This window comes from Lepidothrix coronata, unplaced genomic scaffold (genome assembly GCF_001604755.1).
Source record: "Lepidothrix coronata isolate B3197 unplaced genomic scaffold, Lepidothrix_coronata-1.0 Scaffold275, whole genome shotgun sequence".
NCBI lineage: Eukaryota > Metazoa > Chordata > Aves > Passeriformes > Pipridae > Lepidothrix > Lepidothrix coronata.
The window spans coordinates 638,982-655,518 of NW_016690455.1; the positions used below are offsets into that span (position 1 = coordinate 638,982).

The 16,537-nt window shown below is 39.3% G+C and overlaps 1 protein-coding gene across 1 annotated transcript in view; it reads left to right on the forward strand.

Annotated features, from left to right (window-relative positions):
* The first annotated feature begins 12,455 nt into the window (after window positions 1-12,455).
* Window positions 12,456-16,537, forward strand: part of MGAT5 (mannosyl (alpha-1,6-)-glycoprotein beta-1,6-N-acetyl-glucosaminyltransferase) — a 121,009-nt gene continuing 116,927 nt past the window's right edge. Inside the window, exon 1 of the mRNA XM_017836322.1 lies at window positions 12,456-12,530. The gene's annotated coding sequence lies outside the window, so the exon portion shown is untranslated. The remainder of the gene's footprint in view (window positions 12,531-16,537) is intronic.

A 16,537-nucleotide genomic window follows, 5' to 3' on the forward strand; every position in this document is an offset into this window, starting at 1 on the left:
CCCATCCCCACCTTCTTCTGCAGATATACTTCCTTCAGCATGGCCCACCCAGAAGCACTGCCTTATCTCTGTCCCATAGGGTGACTTACCTGCCTCAGGGGGCCAATAAACCAAGCTTTGCAAGGGAATTCCCCTCCACAGAAGGGAAGCTTCTATTTGAACTGAGTATTAAGGACTGTGTTACAAAAAGGTTCAAGAGAAAGGCATGAAACTGGAGTGCTGGTGCACAAAGGCAAATTATTTGCTGAGGTGTAAAGAATTTGTTCTCGCCTAGTCTAATTTCATACATTTCTTTTGTCTAACTATTGTTCCAAAGGCATAAATATATATAAATTAACAGGGACTCACATGTGTGTAAGTGTATAATGATTTTTACTAATGGACGCTTCTAACTGTGATAAGTTCTCGCTGCACCAAATTCAGGCATATTCTTAGAGATGCACTCAGTATGTGTAGTTGAAAACCATAGAAACCGTTCACTGAATTTAAATTTGTAAACGTGAATTGTGAAAATTTTACTGACAATTCAGACCACCTCTCATTTTACCTGAGCTTTAAACTAGTTTTCACTTCTTGATTTTTCCTCTGGTTTTATATTTATGAAAATACTTCCTAGCACATCTATAACATTTTATGGTGCATACTCAACTAGCATATTCACTCTTTCCTTAATAACTGATACTTTAGGGTTTGCAGAGCTCTGAACTGCACGTACATCCATAATACAAGAAAGCACTAAACCAATGTATTCGTTGAGATAATGAGACAGGAAAAACAAACAAAAAAGACACCACTGCTGTAGCTGATTTCACTTTTAAAAGAGTCCACTAGATGTTTTTTGGCAAATTATACAGTTATTTAAGCCAATGGACAGCTCCAGGAATTGTTTCTGTTCCTCTTAATAGATTTCTAAATTTCTTTGTTTGATTTCTTTTATTGCCATTGGTTGCATCAGACATCTGGGAACAAGTTAAAGGAAACCCAACAACAAAAAGGAAGCTTTTTGACACTGAGGTCAGAGAATAGGAGGCTACACTGAGAGATCAAACCCACCGCAACGAAGAACGTGTATCCTGCAAGGAAAGGCGGACCCATTCTTTTTTTCCCAGGGCAATACCATTTTCCTATGTGATTATACAAAGAGCTCAAATTATTCATGCAAACACTTCCATTAGGGTCAACAGGAGTGCAGTGAGCAGGATGTGTAAGAGCATTTCCTTGAAATCAGCAGGGACCAGGAACTCTGTTGTTCTAGATATGGTTTATACACACTTTTATATACACTTGGGCTTTTACTATCTAAACTATAAAAAAGTAAGAAGAAGAGAGAAACAGAGGCACAGTGCAATTAACACCTTGATGCCCCCTCAAATAAATAAACGTCTGTTTCTAATTGCATAAATGTTTAATTTTTTGCTGGACCATGGCCAAACTGACTTGACAAAGGTCATATATATAATTTCTGCAGAAGAGTTAAGCATTGAATTCCATTATTCTAAAATCCAAGATTCATCAGTTTTCAGCCCCAGGCAATTAATCCAGGCAATAACATGCTATGCACACTGACTTCTGTAACAGCGGTTTTACTGTATCTTTGTAGAGTGATAAAAAAGATTAAGAAGAATAAAAAAGATCTAACAATATATTAGAAGATTATTTTTTTAATTTAGATGGTTGGAAAAATCCAGAAAGAATAAAAGCAAACAGATCAGATTCCTCAGTAGTACCTGTATATATTATTCATGTACCTAAAGTAATTATAATGTGTAAAAACATTAATTTCAAAATAAAGATTGTAAAACTGTCCCATTTACTATCATTTTAAATGTACTTGCCTGTAAGGAATATGATAATGTTTCCTATGACAGAAGAGAGTTAACTTTTTTTTTTCTTAATCAAGGCAAGTTTCTGCTAGAACAAGTTAAAATCAAACCCTCCTCTTCAGCAGTATTTTCAGGATGTAGCCTTTGCAGAACCTGCGGCTGTGTGCTGTGTTTGGGAAGTCTCTGAAGCCATGGTTGGACGACATGACAGGACGTAGTATGAACTGTTTTACTCAATCAACAACAATGCAAAAGGAAGTAACAGACTGTCACATCAAACAGGAGATATGTGATGGAAACCTCTTGTGACAAATTAGAACCTTTTTGGTCTCTGAAAAGTGGGTACCAAAGCAATGCCCTAAATGATACTCACTGTGCATCAGTCGTTGTATTTGCAATATTTTTCAGGCAGTTTATTTTTGTTGTTTCTTCATTCCGCCTAAATCATGTAGTTAGCAGGAGCTGCCAGTCCTTAAGGAATGTGCTATCTGATGCTGCATTTATTTCTTTCTGTTTATAACAGAAATGGAGCATTTCAAAAGTAAAATCAGCTACAACAGTGATGCCCTTTGGTTTTTTTAACATTTAGAGCCCTTGCAAAACTCTGTCCTAAGAGCTGACAAGACCTTACAACACTCATCATCTCACAGAGCTCAGCTCTTCAAACAAACAAGTCATCCACTCATCCACACCTTCCAATAACAAAGATCCTTAACAACTTTTACACAGAGAAAACCAGCCATGCTCACCAGACACCACCCACATGACCAACTTCCATACATATCCTTATGCATTTGCATCAGGAAACTCATTACTAAAGACACGCCAATCAATTTTTCTGGATTCTAAGTATTATTTTATGAAGTACTTAGAAATTTTTACTATTTATGTAACTGCAACTAGTCTGTTAATTACTCCAACCCTAAACACTTTTGCAATTTAAGTTTTGCCTCCCTAAAAAAGCTGCTTTATTTCATATAGCAGTGCTTTCTCAAATAACTAACTAAATAAAACTAAATGAGCTCTAGTTGTTATGGTAAGTTGTTCTACATAGAGCTCTGCCATTTGTTGCCTTGTTTCCACAGTGGTGGTTCACTGCATACTGACAAATGAGAACTGTTCCTTTAGAAATCTCTTTCCGCATGCCTTAGTCTTCACTCACCAACAACTTATTTTTTTTATTTTTTCAGTGTAGACACTGACAGGTCACATATATCAGAACATAAAGTGTTGTCATTGCAGATCAGACTACTGGGCCATCAAGCCCGGTAGTCTGCCTTTACTACATCTCAGAGGAAGGTGCAAATTCTCACAATGCGATAAGCAATTATGTAATGGCTCCCATAAGGGCAACATTTCTTTTGCACTTTTCCAATCAGCCTGTACCTAGAAGTGAAGGATGCTCTCATCCTTTATATAGTTTCCTATGCTATGCATGACAGACTCCCTTCCCTTCTGATTGATATTCAACAGGACACTGTCATAGTTAATAGGCTCAAAATCTAATTTGGCCAAAGAAGAACAAGACTGAAAAGCAAGGTTAGCAACATAACCGTGTTTCAAAAATGAAGACTGAAACAGAGGGGAAAAATCTGGAATCTGTGGCATTAACTTTGTTGAAGTTTTATGTGAAAGCTGTTTGATGATTTCAAATTCACACAGATGACTAATGAGGAAGACAAAGCAAATTTTGAGATCACATGTTAAAGGGCCATTTGGAACAGTCATGGACTCCATGACCTGGTTTTACCAGCTCTTCTATCGTAAATTCTGAATAGTAGTCTTTAATGGTAACAATCACTAATAAGAAGATATTGCTTTTATTCAAATTTCCTGGTGGTATTTTGCATGAATAAGCACTGAAAAGCACTGTCCAAAAGAGCAGCAGTGATGTTTTATGGAAATTAGTCAAAGCCTATAATCCCATTATCCTGTGATTCTAGCATTTCTGGACCTACTGCTCAACAATCTGCTGAGCTCAGAATAACCCAGTTTACGTGATTTCCAGTCTAGTTTGTAATTATTTTCTGTAATTGACAGCAGATAATGCAGAATATCCCACAGAGATCATCAAACCATCTGAACTCTCTCTAGCTCTGAAAAAATCATTGAGATGTCAGAGGACTGTGAGTTCAGATTTCCTTTCCCATAATGGGTCATATTTCCATTCTTTCAAACCCTTATTTTTATCCAAAATCTGACATCTCCCTTGAAGGTAGTAAGCTACTAATCCCTGCTGGCATTTGAACCTAATCAGTGGGAAGAAAGAGGAGCAGAAGTAGAAAAATAAAAAAGAATATCCAGACAACAGTTAGGAAAAAGGAATTTGTATAGAAATTTGTAATAGATTTTTAAAAACTATGTTTTCAGGGGCAAATTAACAGCCTAATGAAGGTTACCAGCTTTGTATTTTATATTAAAATGTGTTATTTCCCAAAACATTTGAAAGATCAAAAATACGTGAGTGGAATTATTCTGAGTTATGTAAATGGAAACAACTGAAAGTGATTACCTTAAACTGAAAATTAAGGAATTAATGACATAAGAGCAAAGAGCTGTTAGTTTCCAGAATATCACTGAAATATGATATGTCAAGCTAAATACAGTGTAAGCATTTGGAATGTTCTTAAAGCCAGATAAAATGAAACATTAGCAAAACAATGCACTGTGTGAGAAAGGGAGATTCTGCATTTGCAGCAGGACAAACATGCCTTGACTGGTCTTTTCTATTTATAATTGCTGTAAGTTTGTACTTGTAAGAACATGAAAATTAAAAAGTTTCTGAGTTTTTTTAGTAAGTACATATAAACGAATATATTACGATTAATTTTCATGAAAGCAAATGCAGTACATATGTATTTCTAAAAAAATGCATGCTTTCTAAAATGCAATTGCCACAAGCTTCTGCATTTACAAGTGTAGATATTGTTTGTCCAGAATTTGCTGTTAAATTAGTTTCTATTTTAGCAGCTGTTTTCATACAGAATGTTATCATCAGAGAGGGTTTTGTTGGGGATTTTCAGTGATATAAAAGTCTAGGAATGTCGATATAAAGTAGACAATTAAAAGTTGTGTGTATATTCTCAGAAGGCACTTTACTGTTTTTAAGCAACTTTACAATAAATGACCAATCTAATGCTCTTCAGAAAATTATCAAAGACTCACCAATGCATCACAGAGCATCTAAGCCTCTGGGCTAAAACTGTGGTCACTTTACAAGTTCTTCCTGAAGGAAGAACTGGTTTGAACCTTGCTTGATGTCTGCCACAATCATCTGCAGTTACATCTGTCTGAGCTCATAGGATGGGTCTGGTAATTACTACACTATTGGTACCATCCCTCCTTTACAACTTCAGCTCCAGCTGGCAAGGACAAGCTTAGATTTATTAAAGTCAATATTTCATCTACCTAATCTGACAGACTGATGTAATTTAACCTGCAATGACTAATAATAAATTAGCCAGCACATGAAAAATACCTGATTTCCTTCAAGCACCCTGTATCTCACTGATCTACCTCCCTGTAATATACATAAAAAGATGACATTTCTTTCAGCACTGGCTCTTCTGATTGAATATTTGTCTTTGTTGCTTGTCAATAAGGCCAGGTCCTAATGACTTTTAAAAAACAAGACTTCAAACACTAATTTGTATATTATTTAGACAGATTTTTTTAAGCTGCATGCATATCCTAAATCACTTGCAACTCTGCTAAACCACATAGGTAACCTAAAAATGAAAAAATGTGATCGCACACAGTAAATTAAAGGTAATTCACTGCCACCCCTAGACAGACACATTTTCCAGCTTGCTAAGATCTAAATGATTCCCTCTAGGGCCTCTACCATGAGCAAATGTGAGGCTGCTACGGGTCAGTGGGTTATAACCTGAAACTCTCAGTCACACCTCTCCAACCTGGGCTGATGAAGCTTTTGTGCAGTGATCCTTCTCTAGCAACAAACGAGACTTAGAAGTTTGATGCTGAAATAGTACCTCGGCTGTAAAACTGGTCAATATCCAGTTCCACACACTTGGATGGAGCCACCCAACCTTTCCCTGGATCTCACGCTTGTTAGGCATATATGTCCAAGGAGATACAATTACCTTTGAGAAATATATTCTAGAATGTGTAAGGAGACCAGGGAGGAAAGCCACTGGAAGCAAGGGACCTAATTAGGAACACATTAAAATTCCAGGCTCTCAGTCGTACTAGGAAACTCAAAGCTTGTCTGCAGCTGCTTAACATTGGGATGTACATCCAGGGATAACCAATATATCTAAATATTTCCTGTCCACAGAGACTGGTATGGGTCAAAGACTGGAATGACGGAAGAAATGGATTTGGAGGCTGTCCTCTTGAATATTCTTGAGACTGTTTTTGTTTTTTTTTATAATGATGGCAAAGAGTAAGGGAAAAAAAGATATAGGCTTGTTTCAGTGTTTGGACAATCCACAGAAGATCTGAATTCCAGAAGAAAAAGTATGTACACATTTTCTAGCAGACTTTTCACACAGAGATAACATTGATTAAACTGGACAAACTGCTGCAAGTTCAACGCATTATATTCTACATTTGATCCCAGTTCCTTTCTGACTGCTGTTCAAGTTGATTTTTGTCGCATTTACAAAGCCTTGAATCGATCTGGGATCTTGGCATGTTAGAAAGTGATTTCCTAAAGCTTCACTGTAAAATATTCCACTGATGACTGGTTTTATTAAATAATACATTAAATGAACAATTAAATATATTAAAATAACAAGATTTTGAGGAGAATGAAGTCAATGGTAGGACAGAGAATACGTGATTATCCTTCTAGTAAGTAATGAAGACATTTAATTTAATAAATTCTTTAAAGAGTCAAATTAATAATTTCATTGTATTTTGAAATTTCTAAATACGTTAGGTGAATATTGACTTTGGGCTAAATTTTGCATAGTCAATCACCAAACCCATAAAAACATAAAATTAAAGGTGCTTTCCTCTTTCTTGCAATACGAATCCTATTCACAGATACTCTATTTCCAGAAGTGTTCAGTAACACCATGAAAAGACTTAGAGGTCACTGAAGTTCCAGATGGATAAGCATTCCTCTGTGACTTTCACAGTGCTTGAAAGTTTGCACGTATAGTCTTTGTTGTACAAACTTTGTGGGACCACAGATTGAAAAACACCAGCAGTTCCAGACAACTGAAAGCACCTAAAAGATTCTCACCAAAGTCAGATTAGTTTTCCAGATGATACTTTAAATCCCTATCAAGGAGACATCATTTAGAGCAACCTACAAATTACATTTATCATTTAGCAATTAAAATTCCACCAAAACTTTCATTCACCACCAAACAATGCAAACACGTGCTCAGTATTGTTTAGACCTTAGCCAGCCTGATTTTTTTCTTTATTAATAACACTAAGAAAATATAAATACACATGACCCTGTATTTCATTGACCACAGGACTCTCAACCTTTTCAATTTTTAAATTAGGTGAAAGGGGACCTAGTAGATCTGCTTAACCAGCCAAAAGCCTAAAAGTAAGGACTCATATGTGGTAATTCCACAGTCAAGAACCCCCATTTTTATTGCCAATCTTGTAAATAACAGTCAAGAATTACTGTAAATAATTTCCTGGTGCTGGAAGATATTCCAGGATTTCAGGCATGGGATACACTGCGGTGAATCAGTACCCTACATAAGATTTCCTTCATTTGAGGGACTGAGGAGAAAAGAGTGTTCAAAACTGATGATCTATATCTCACAGTGTGAGTTTGTTTCTAATAACAGCAGCTTCATCTACCGCCCATTGAAGCAAGACACTCTTGTCACAGTTCATAAATTGCTAAAAATCGTTTCCTTTTTTGTGAAGTTTTATAATCAGTCCCTTCTAGCTTTATAAAGCAGACTCCAGTTTAATGTCTTTTATAAATCAAGTGCCTCCCACTTTTAAACATTAATTGCCAAAATAGTGACAACAGTTCTCTTTTAAGTAGATAGAAAGTAAACTGAATCTGTTGTTAATGCTCTGGTTTAACAGTTTCCATAAGTGAAATGTCACCTGGCTACTTGACAGAGAAAAGATGCCAATTTCAGTGCTTGCCTACATGATGTGTTTTCTTCACCCTTGTGTGATAATGCATTTATTGCTAATGGAGAGTAAAGATAAAATACATTTCTGAGTGTGTACATACTTCTGAGTTTCAAATTAACAAGTTAATAAAATATTTTAAAGAAAAAACAATCAAGGATTACTTAAGAAAGTTACAGGCATGTACAACAGTAATATCAAGATTGGGAAGTCTGTCAAAAGTTCTGGAGATTTATAGGAGATAGTGTATTTCCTAGATGTGTTGTTACCTAAAGCAGTTGGCCTGATGCTGAAATCACTACTGATATACCAGTTAAAACTGTAAAACCAGATTCAAAAATAAGGATTATTTGGATCCTAGTGTTTGCTTTGGGTATCCAATAACAACAGAAAACCAGATACATTTAACTAAGGTAAGGCTGAAAAATAATTAACTTCATAATTTCATTTTGGCATTGACCTGGAGTCCTTTGTTACACTTGCAATAATGTAGCAGAGATCTAACCAGATACTCTGTATTTCAAATTTAGCACTACATTACACTGGCCACAACCACAGTGCAATTGGGGGTTTTGTTTGGTTTTGTTTTGGGAAGGGGTTTTTTGTTTGCATTTTTTTTGTTGTTGTTGGGGGCTTTTGGGAGTTTTTTCTGTACTGGGCAGAGATAATGATACCTTTTAAAAATCTGACTTTCCAATATCCATAAAACCTTGGCAAAAAGGATGCAGTTAAAGCCTAACTGCAAAGTCTTACTCATGTTAAAACCGGGGGTGGGGGAGGGGTGTGTGTGTGCCTGAATATGGGGAAAGGACAGGAACATTTTCTATTTCCTAATATTTTGATATTTAATCAGAGTTAAACCAAGGCTATTCTACAGCAACTTTGAAATGTGATTAAGAAGCAAAAGAGAGAGAGAGGGTGACTTTTCAAAATATCACTTTGTGATCGGAATATTACTAGGGTTGAATATGGCAGCTCTTCAGAAGTATATTGTACTGTATTTCAAAAAATATAGATGAGGTCCTTAGAAATCAGAGCAATCAAACAAAAAAGCAAGGCGCGTTCTTGAACAAGAACACACGAGTTTTCTGATCTCCAGCACAGAGGAGACTGTGCTGACTGTTGAGTCAGTTATCATTTTGCAGTAAATTCAATTGTATCAATAAAGCTGAGGGAGACATCAAACAGAAAGCTTTAAAAGCATATCTTGGAAGCCTCAAGACATGCTTATTGTGTTTGGCTATGAACAGGCAAAGATACTTTTCAGGAAGGTCTTTTTTATCTTATCTCTGGTTCAAATTTCAGTTTTACCTTCTTCTTTTTCCTCTTCTCCTTTTTTGTTTTATTGAAGTCATGTTCAATATTAATAATAAAATATTCCGCCTGCCACCAAAGAGTCCACTTAGTATCTGCAAAGCTAATAGTGCTTTATTCAGAGGAGCATATGGAGGGGTTATAAAAGAAGGAAAGAAACTCTGAATAGAGAAAGGGCGACCTTCCAGAAACCAGGCAAGGGGGCTTTAAAAGAGATGAAGATTATAATGCAAATGGTCTCTAGTTCCTATCCCAGGTGCTGTAGCAATACAAGTATAACATGATGTAACACTGTGTCTGTCTACCTGAGACAAGATGGGGATACAAACCAGAACAAAGGCAGGTATGTTAGATGTAGTCCACCTCAAAAGAAAGACATTTCTATATTAAAAGTATTTTCTCTATCTATATTCTCTAATAATGTATATTTTGTAATAACAGATTTTTCTACCAGGAAAGGCAAACTATATTTTATATGTGTGCTGTAATTTTGTTATACAGTGTTACAAGTCAAAAGGGGAACAGAGCTTTCACATACTTCACTAGGGAAAGGCTTGTGTAGGTATTGCCTGTCAATAATTACAGAATTCTTTTATGCTATAGACACGTTTCTCCACGTTACAGTAGTTCATTCTTTGAATAAAAAGAGATGGAAAATTCAACAAGTATGCTACTTTAAAGGTGACATTAAGCAAATCTGGAGTTAGCACTGGTGACGTCTGTGCACTTATGTTTAGGTTATCATCCACTGCTGGTCCACAATCAGAATTCTCCAAAATTCAGTATAGAGATGTGCCAAAGAATTGGTTTCTCAAGATGGAAAGTCCAAAATATGTTCAATGTCTTCTAAGGATCACTTCTGTCCTTTATGTTGAGTGCACAGTAAGCAAACTGAAGTTACCTCATCTGTTTGAGTTCTTTACCACTCCAAAGCTGCGACTGGCACAAAATCAAGGGAGTTTCTGTTATCCACTCAGGGCAGGGCTTTGTCCACCACCTTTGGACATAAAATTAAGCAGGAAAACAGTATCAGTAGCTGATATATTGAATGTCTCTACCAGAATATAATTGTTTTCCTCATTAATAAGATACACCCGACAATAACCCAAAAGTTCTCTATTAACAGATACAGCTAAGGGGCTCAGTCCTAGCCTTATGCTATGTTTGAGTGTTCTCACACATCAGCAGAAGTATCAGCCATCTTCTTTAATCGCTTCTGTAATCATTCCTCTCTGCACCCAAGGATGATGGGATCAGTACATGCCTGGAGTCTGGAGCTGGAAAGATGCAAAAACAGGCAAGGTGAGATGCCAGGAACAGGGCTCTGATTGCAATAACAGGCCTTAATGGTCCTAATCAGCCTCATCTGGGGCCTCCACCCTCTCTTCCCACAGGCGGGGAATGAGCAAGAAGGTGGGTGAAGCTTTAAATGTGGGACAGGCCTGAGACAGCTAAATCTGAATAATTGGTGGCCTACTTGTCATACACTAAAATGAGGAACAAACATGTAAGTGTTCTACTGCTCTCAGATTCTCCTAAAACTTTAATGCTGCAGGGGTTTATGTTCTCTCTTCTTTCAGTCTCTTGTTCCTTATGTTGTAAGAATCCAATCTTTCTCAAGGAACACTTCTTGAGCAGGGAGCTCACTCACCTACACAGCTTTCACTTCCTTAATCGATGTACACAGTTTGCTCATAAATTCCCTTTTTTTTTTTTTTCTTTTAGCTATGTCAGATATAAATACTGTGGAATATCCAGTGTAACTTCCTATTCCTGAAAGGAAGATCTGGTTGGTATGATCCAGTTTGAAAACTGTTGGCTAATGAGGGCTGCTGTTCCCTTCAGGAAGAGCTCTGTTAAGAGACTACTGTTGATATTTTCTGATATATAATATTTCCATATCAGAACATATAAAACTCAAAAGTGGCTGTGTATGAGCTGTGTAAACTAAAAGCATAATAAATGGAAAGTGCTGTAGTTGCTGTTATTTTACCTGCTTTGTTTCCTTGTGACAAAAGCCTGTTCCACAAGCCACAGCAGATAATTTTAAAAGTTACCCATCTCACACAGAAAGATATCCAAGGCTTTGATCATTCAACTCCTTGTAAAATTTTCAAATCCCTAACCTCTCATTAAATGCCAGCAAGCGCTTCCAACCAGGAACAGAGCATAATGCTGGGTGAAAACTAAAACTCCAGATTGCACAGCATTATTGCGGATGCTTGTGGGTGCAGACAAGTGTCCTTCAGCATGCATTGTGTACATCACCATTTTCTGTCCTGTGTGGAGAAACCCCAGATGAATAGCACTGAACACCAGCTGGGATTTTTGTGAGTTGTCACCAAAACCATACTCACTTACATGATTTTTATTTTTTTTGGTAAACATTTTCTGATGATTCACGGCATGTGAAGAATATGTAACAGACATTGATTAGAGTTCTGCATCTGATTATAACCTATACGTATCTCCCTTTAACTTATATTAGGCTGTGGAGGTAACTAGAAACATTTTTTTTTTTCACTTTTATCTTGATCTGATCTTCTCCTAGTGAAAGAAGCCTCTATCCATACCAGAGAGCAGGATTGGCCACGAGGTGTCACCCAGCTTCTATTAGCCATTATGCAGGCTTGGGAAAATAGACCGCTCTGAAGCTGTGCTAAACAGAGACCGTCTCGCCACTACAAAATAGAGTCATCTTATTGCAAAAAACAGTAGCTTTTTTTGCGCTAATGGCTCTCAGAAGTGAACTTCTAGGAGCTTGTAGAGAGTTCTTAAGACGACCTAAGTGGATGAATAAATAAAAATACCTGTGTCTAACGCTCAGTAAAACGCTGGCTGATGCAATGCGTCCGCTTACCGCGGACAAAACCGCATCGCTGCCAGAGTCGGGAGCCGCGCCTGACCTCATGAATTTGCGGAGGAGGACGAGCCAGGAGGAGGCAGAGGAGGCCGGGAGCCGCCTCCGCGGACTCACCGCGGCGGCTGCGCACGGGTGACGGTGCCCCTGCTCATCCCCATTCCCGGTGCCCATCCCCGTGCCCGGGAGGTTTTCCCCTCGCCCCCGCGCCGGGCGCGCACTTTGCAGACGCTCCCTCGCTCTGCCTGTGCCTGTCACAGGCGTTTCCGCTCGCCCGCCCCTCCCTCCCTCCTCCCGCTCCCCGAGCGCGGCCGGCACTTTGCAGACGCTCCCCGGCGCCCGCCCGCCCCCGCCTGGCCCGTCCCCCGGCGGGCGCGGCCGCGCCTCCGCCCGCGCTCGGCCATGGGCGCTGCGCTGCGCTGGGCGCGGGGACCTGCGGGCACCGCCACCAGGTGAGCCGAGACCCTGCCGGGCTGCGGGGATCGGGGGGGTGCAGCTGCCGTCGCCGCGCCCAGCCCCGCTGCGGGGGTCGCCGCGCCGGCGAGGGGGCCGCCCGCCCGCCACACGCCCAGCGCCGCGGTCGCATCGCCCCCCGGTGCGGAGCGGGAGGGATGGAGGGCATCGCCCCGCAGCCGCCCCGGCGCGGCGGGGCCCGTGCTCGTCGCGGCCCGGCCGCCCCCGTCACCTTGCGGAACGACCTTCGGGGAGCGGCGGCGGCGCCCCCCGGCCCGGCGGGGCAGGGGAGGGGGGTCTGCGGAGGAGGGGGCGGCCCCGGGAGCCCCGCGGAGCCCGCCCAGGGCGCGCCCCGCGGGGACGGAGCGGCCGTGGGAGGTTTTGGCGAGCGCGGGTGGCGGTGCGGTGGGTGGGAGGATGAATCCCGGGCGAGAGTCTGTTGAAATCTCTCCCCCTGACGATGCCATTTACCAGCTCTCGGTTCCACCCGGTTGCTGGTTTTGTTCCCTCTCCAATGCTTTGTGAACCTCTAGGAAGTGAATTTGAGAAAAAGGTTCCTGAAAGCTGTCATCTCTTTGCCAAATTTGCCTTGGGCTGCCATGTCTGCTACTTTTTTTTTTTTTTTTTTTCCAGAGATGCATTGAGCTTTACACTGGAAATAACAGTGCTTTTCATTTGCCAGGTTCGTTATTTCTTACACATCAACATCATATTGTGGTTTGATCGCAGGGATTTGTCTTGTCTCTGAGAAGCAGGGAGTGACCTGATGTGATTGTCTAGGTGCGCGGACGTACATTAAACAAGTATTTGTGGGGTCTGTTTTATTGTCTCCCTTGAGTTTTAGCAGCTGTTTAAGGTAGACTTACTTTTTAATATATTTAGGGGAGAATAAATATCATTTAGTTTTGAGGAAGTAAATCTTGGTAGAGGATTTTCTCCCTGTTAACATAAGGACTGTAAGTTCCATCTTTTCCAGATGTGGTACAAAATCATCTCATCTTTTGAGAATATTTTTTTCTTTCTGGTATTGTGGTCAGCAAACCTGAGAAAATGAATTCTCCATTCTTGCATTAGGTCTTGTTACATCAATTTCTCTTGATAATTGCAGCAATGATAGAATACTCTTTAAATGAAGGCGCTCTCTTAAAATTCTTGTTATTATACAGTCTTATTTGTCTAAAAAGCTCTGTCACCTTGTCCCCATGAAATAGTATGATAGCTTTTTCAGCATGACTCATAATCCTAAATACAGGAATGAATTTAGACTTAGTGCTGTGCAAATGCTTTATCTCAACAAACAGCTTTGTGTGTAGAAAATGCAAGTAGGGTGGAGGGAATCACTGGTACTCAGTCTGCTAATCTTTGTCCTCAGGAGGACAGCGTTTAAAGTCGTTTGCAGGCTGTGGGTATGTCTTTGCTCCTAAATCAATGAGGTGATCTCGGTTCTTTCAAAATACTTTCCCGCAGTTTCATAAAAAGCTTTCAAAAAAGGAGGAACCGGTTCATTCTTGTTTTTTATTATTGAAACCATTTTGCCTGGGGACACGAAGTTCAATTTAGTCTGAATGGGTGATTTACCTTTTTCTTTCTTCATCTCTCTGTAATGACTCTGACTGTACTTCATGAGAAACTCTCCTTGCTGTAGCACCCACAGTTCACATAATTACTGCTGGTTGTACCAAGCATATTAGTAGGTGAAGAAAAACCTTCACCTTTTTTTTTTTCTGGTGGTTTTGTTGCGTGCAAGGTAAATTTCACTACTGCTTCCTGATCTTTACCTGTATGAGATGATGTAGGGAGTAGTTTACTCTTTAAATAGCCATGGAACAGTATGTTTTGTGAAAAGAATGTCTGTGCTTCATGATTTAATGTGTGCACACTGTTTTCTGTTGCTCTTCTGTAGAATATGGATTTATTTTGTACGAACAGAATAAGGATTTAATAAGAACATATGCTTCTTCTTTTCTGGGTGATAAATCCATCTTGCTGTCCCGGAGGAAGGCAGCTTATACAGCCTGGACTGAAAAGATGCTGAAAGACAAAGTGACTGAATGCTGAATATAAGGAGATCAGGTTGTTTAAGCTCCCCAAACTAAACTGCCTAAAACTTGGGAAGCAGCCAGCAACACTGGGTGGAAATCATGTAAAATCCTTAATCTGCTTCATGAAATAGAATCTGGCAAAATAATGAAGTGTTCTGAATTCTTAAAATGACTTTGAATAAAGACAATTGCTCTCCAGTTTTAAGTCATCTCCCTCCAACCAGATTCCGTTCTGTTCCCTTGTATAAAAAAGAAAGCTTTATACTGTTAACATCTATGCTTGAAATAATATGTGGGATTTTATTAGTGCTCGTTTCCCTTCAACTTTTAAATTAATTTTTTTAAAATTCATTTACTGGGTTACATTTTTGGTGTTGTATGCTGCCATCATCCAACAAGTTCACTCTGGTTTTGCTTTTGTTGAATAAAATAGCTTAGTATGCAGTTTTCTTCCTCATCTTGGCTTTGAAATTTCATTAGAACTTCAGGAGTCGTCGTTGTCCTTCGCTGATATTGTAACTTGATTATTAGCTATGTGGTAGGTGTTTTGAAGGCTTATGTGAATATAGTGTTCATGTTTTGAGCAGACTGAGATCTAAAGGAGACTGTCTTAGTGTTTCATGATAGGATGGGAGAATTAGTTCAGTTTTTTTGATAGGAAGAGCAGTCATAAGGGAGATCCAGTGGCAAACATTATGGTTGTTTGCCAACAGATTGTCTGACTTAGTGTTTGCATAGCCTCTTAAATAGAGGGTGGAAAGAAATACACTGATGAATATCAGAGTGCTAGGTGCTGATAGTATTTTCAGTTATATTATTCCCAAAGTGTCTGCTGAACTCTTCTGCTTAGCCTCTTTTGGAACCAGAGCAGTACTCCAGCAGCAATTCTCGGTAACGAACATCGGAAGCATCTGCTGAAGGAAATGAATATGCTGCACGCTGCTAATCAGCTGGGAATCTGATGAGTGGAAACTTTTTCAGGAATCAGGCAGTTTTGCAATTACTGCATCCTCAATTTCAAAAAATTCTCAACTGGAATGGAATAAGGTCATTCTTTATTCCTCTCTACTTTGGCAAAGTTAATATTTGTGCATCTCTGTGTTTCATATACCACATATGCACATGAACTTAAACAAACAAAAAAAACCCCACCAAAACCTAATAAATCTCATCTTCCATACTTCAGAAGAAAAAGTGGACCTTTGTATTTGCCTCTGCATGTATGCATGCACACTCAAACCCCCCTTGTTTTCCTTTTTAAGCCTCCTATTATTGGCATAGAATACTGAAGTTTCACTTCTGAAGTTCCTTATCTGTTTCACTTTCATTTCTTGAAGAGCCCAGACCTGTAATGTAAGAAAGTATAACTTCTGTGAGGAATAAATCTCGTTCAGATTGTGTTTTAGTATAGTGGTTTGATTTCCATCACTTCTATTTTTTTTTTACTATTTCTGATTTGTTCATGTGAATCGATAATTTACATATTGTAATTCGTGGCTACAAAGAGTTTTGTACAACCTTAGACTAATTCAGTTGAAGGGTTTTGGATACTGACATAGGCTCTCTTAATGGGTGGCATTTGAGGAGGAGCCACCATAATGATGAAGAATTGGTGACACAAGTGCTGACACAGCCTCCCAGGTAAGAGGCAGTGGCTTTTTGTGACAATGCAAACTTTTATCGGAGCAGATAGCCTTATTCTTTTATTTAAGCTGGAATGGTTCAGCTCTCTTGAGATGAATTTGTGGGGTTTTGTTCTTATCTTCCCACAAGGAGAAGTCTAGTCTGCTTTAATCAGGTCAATCCTTCAATCCCAAGATCTATCTATGCACTCAGACCAGGGTGTAGCTCCTTTGAGAAACTTCTGCTAAAGCGATGGTGTAATAGTGCATCTGTGTTGGCTTGTGTACTAGGGAGACACTGCAGTGAACAGAGAAGAGAAAATTAATCTGGGGGACAGGGAT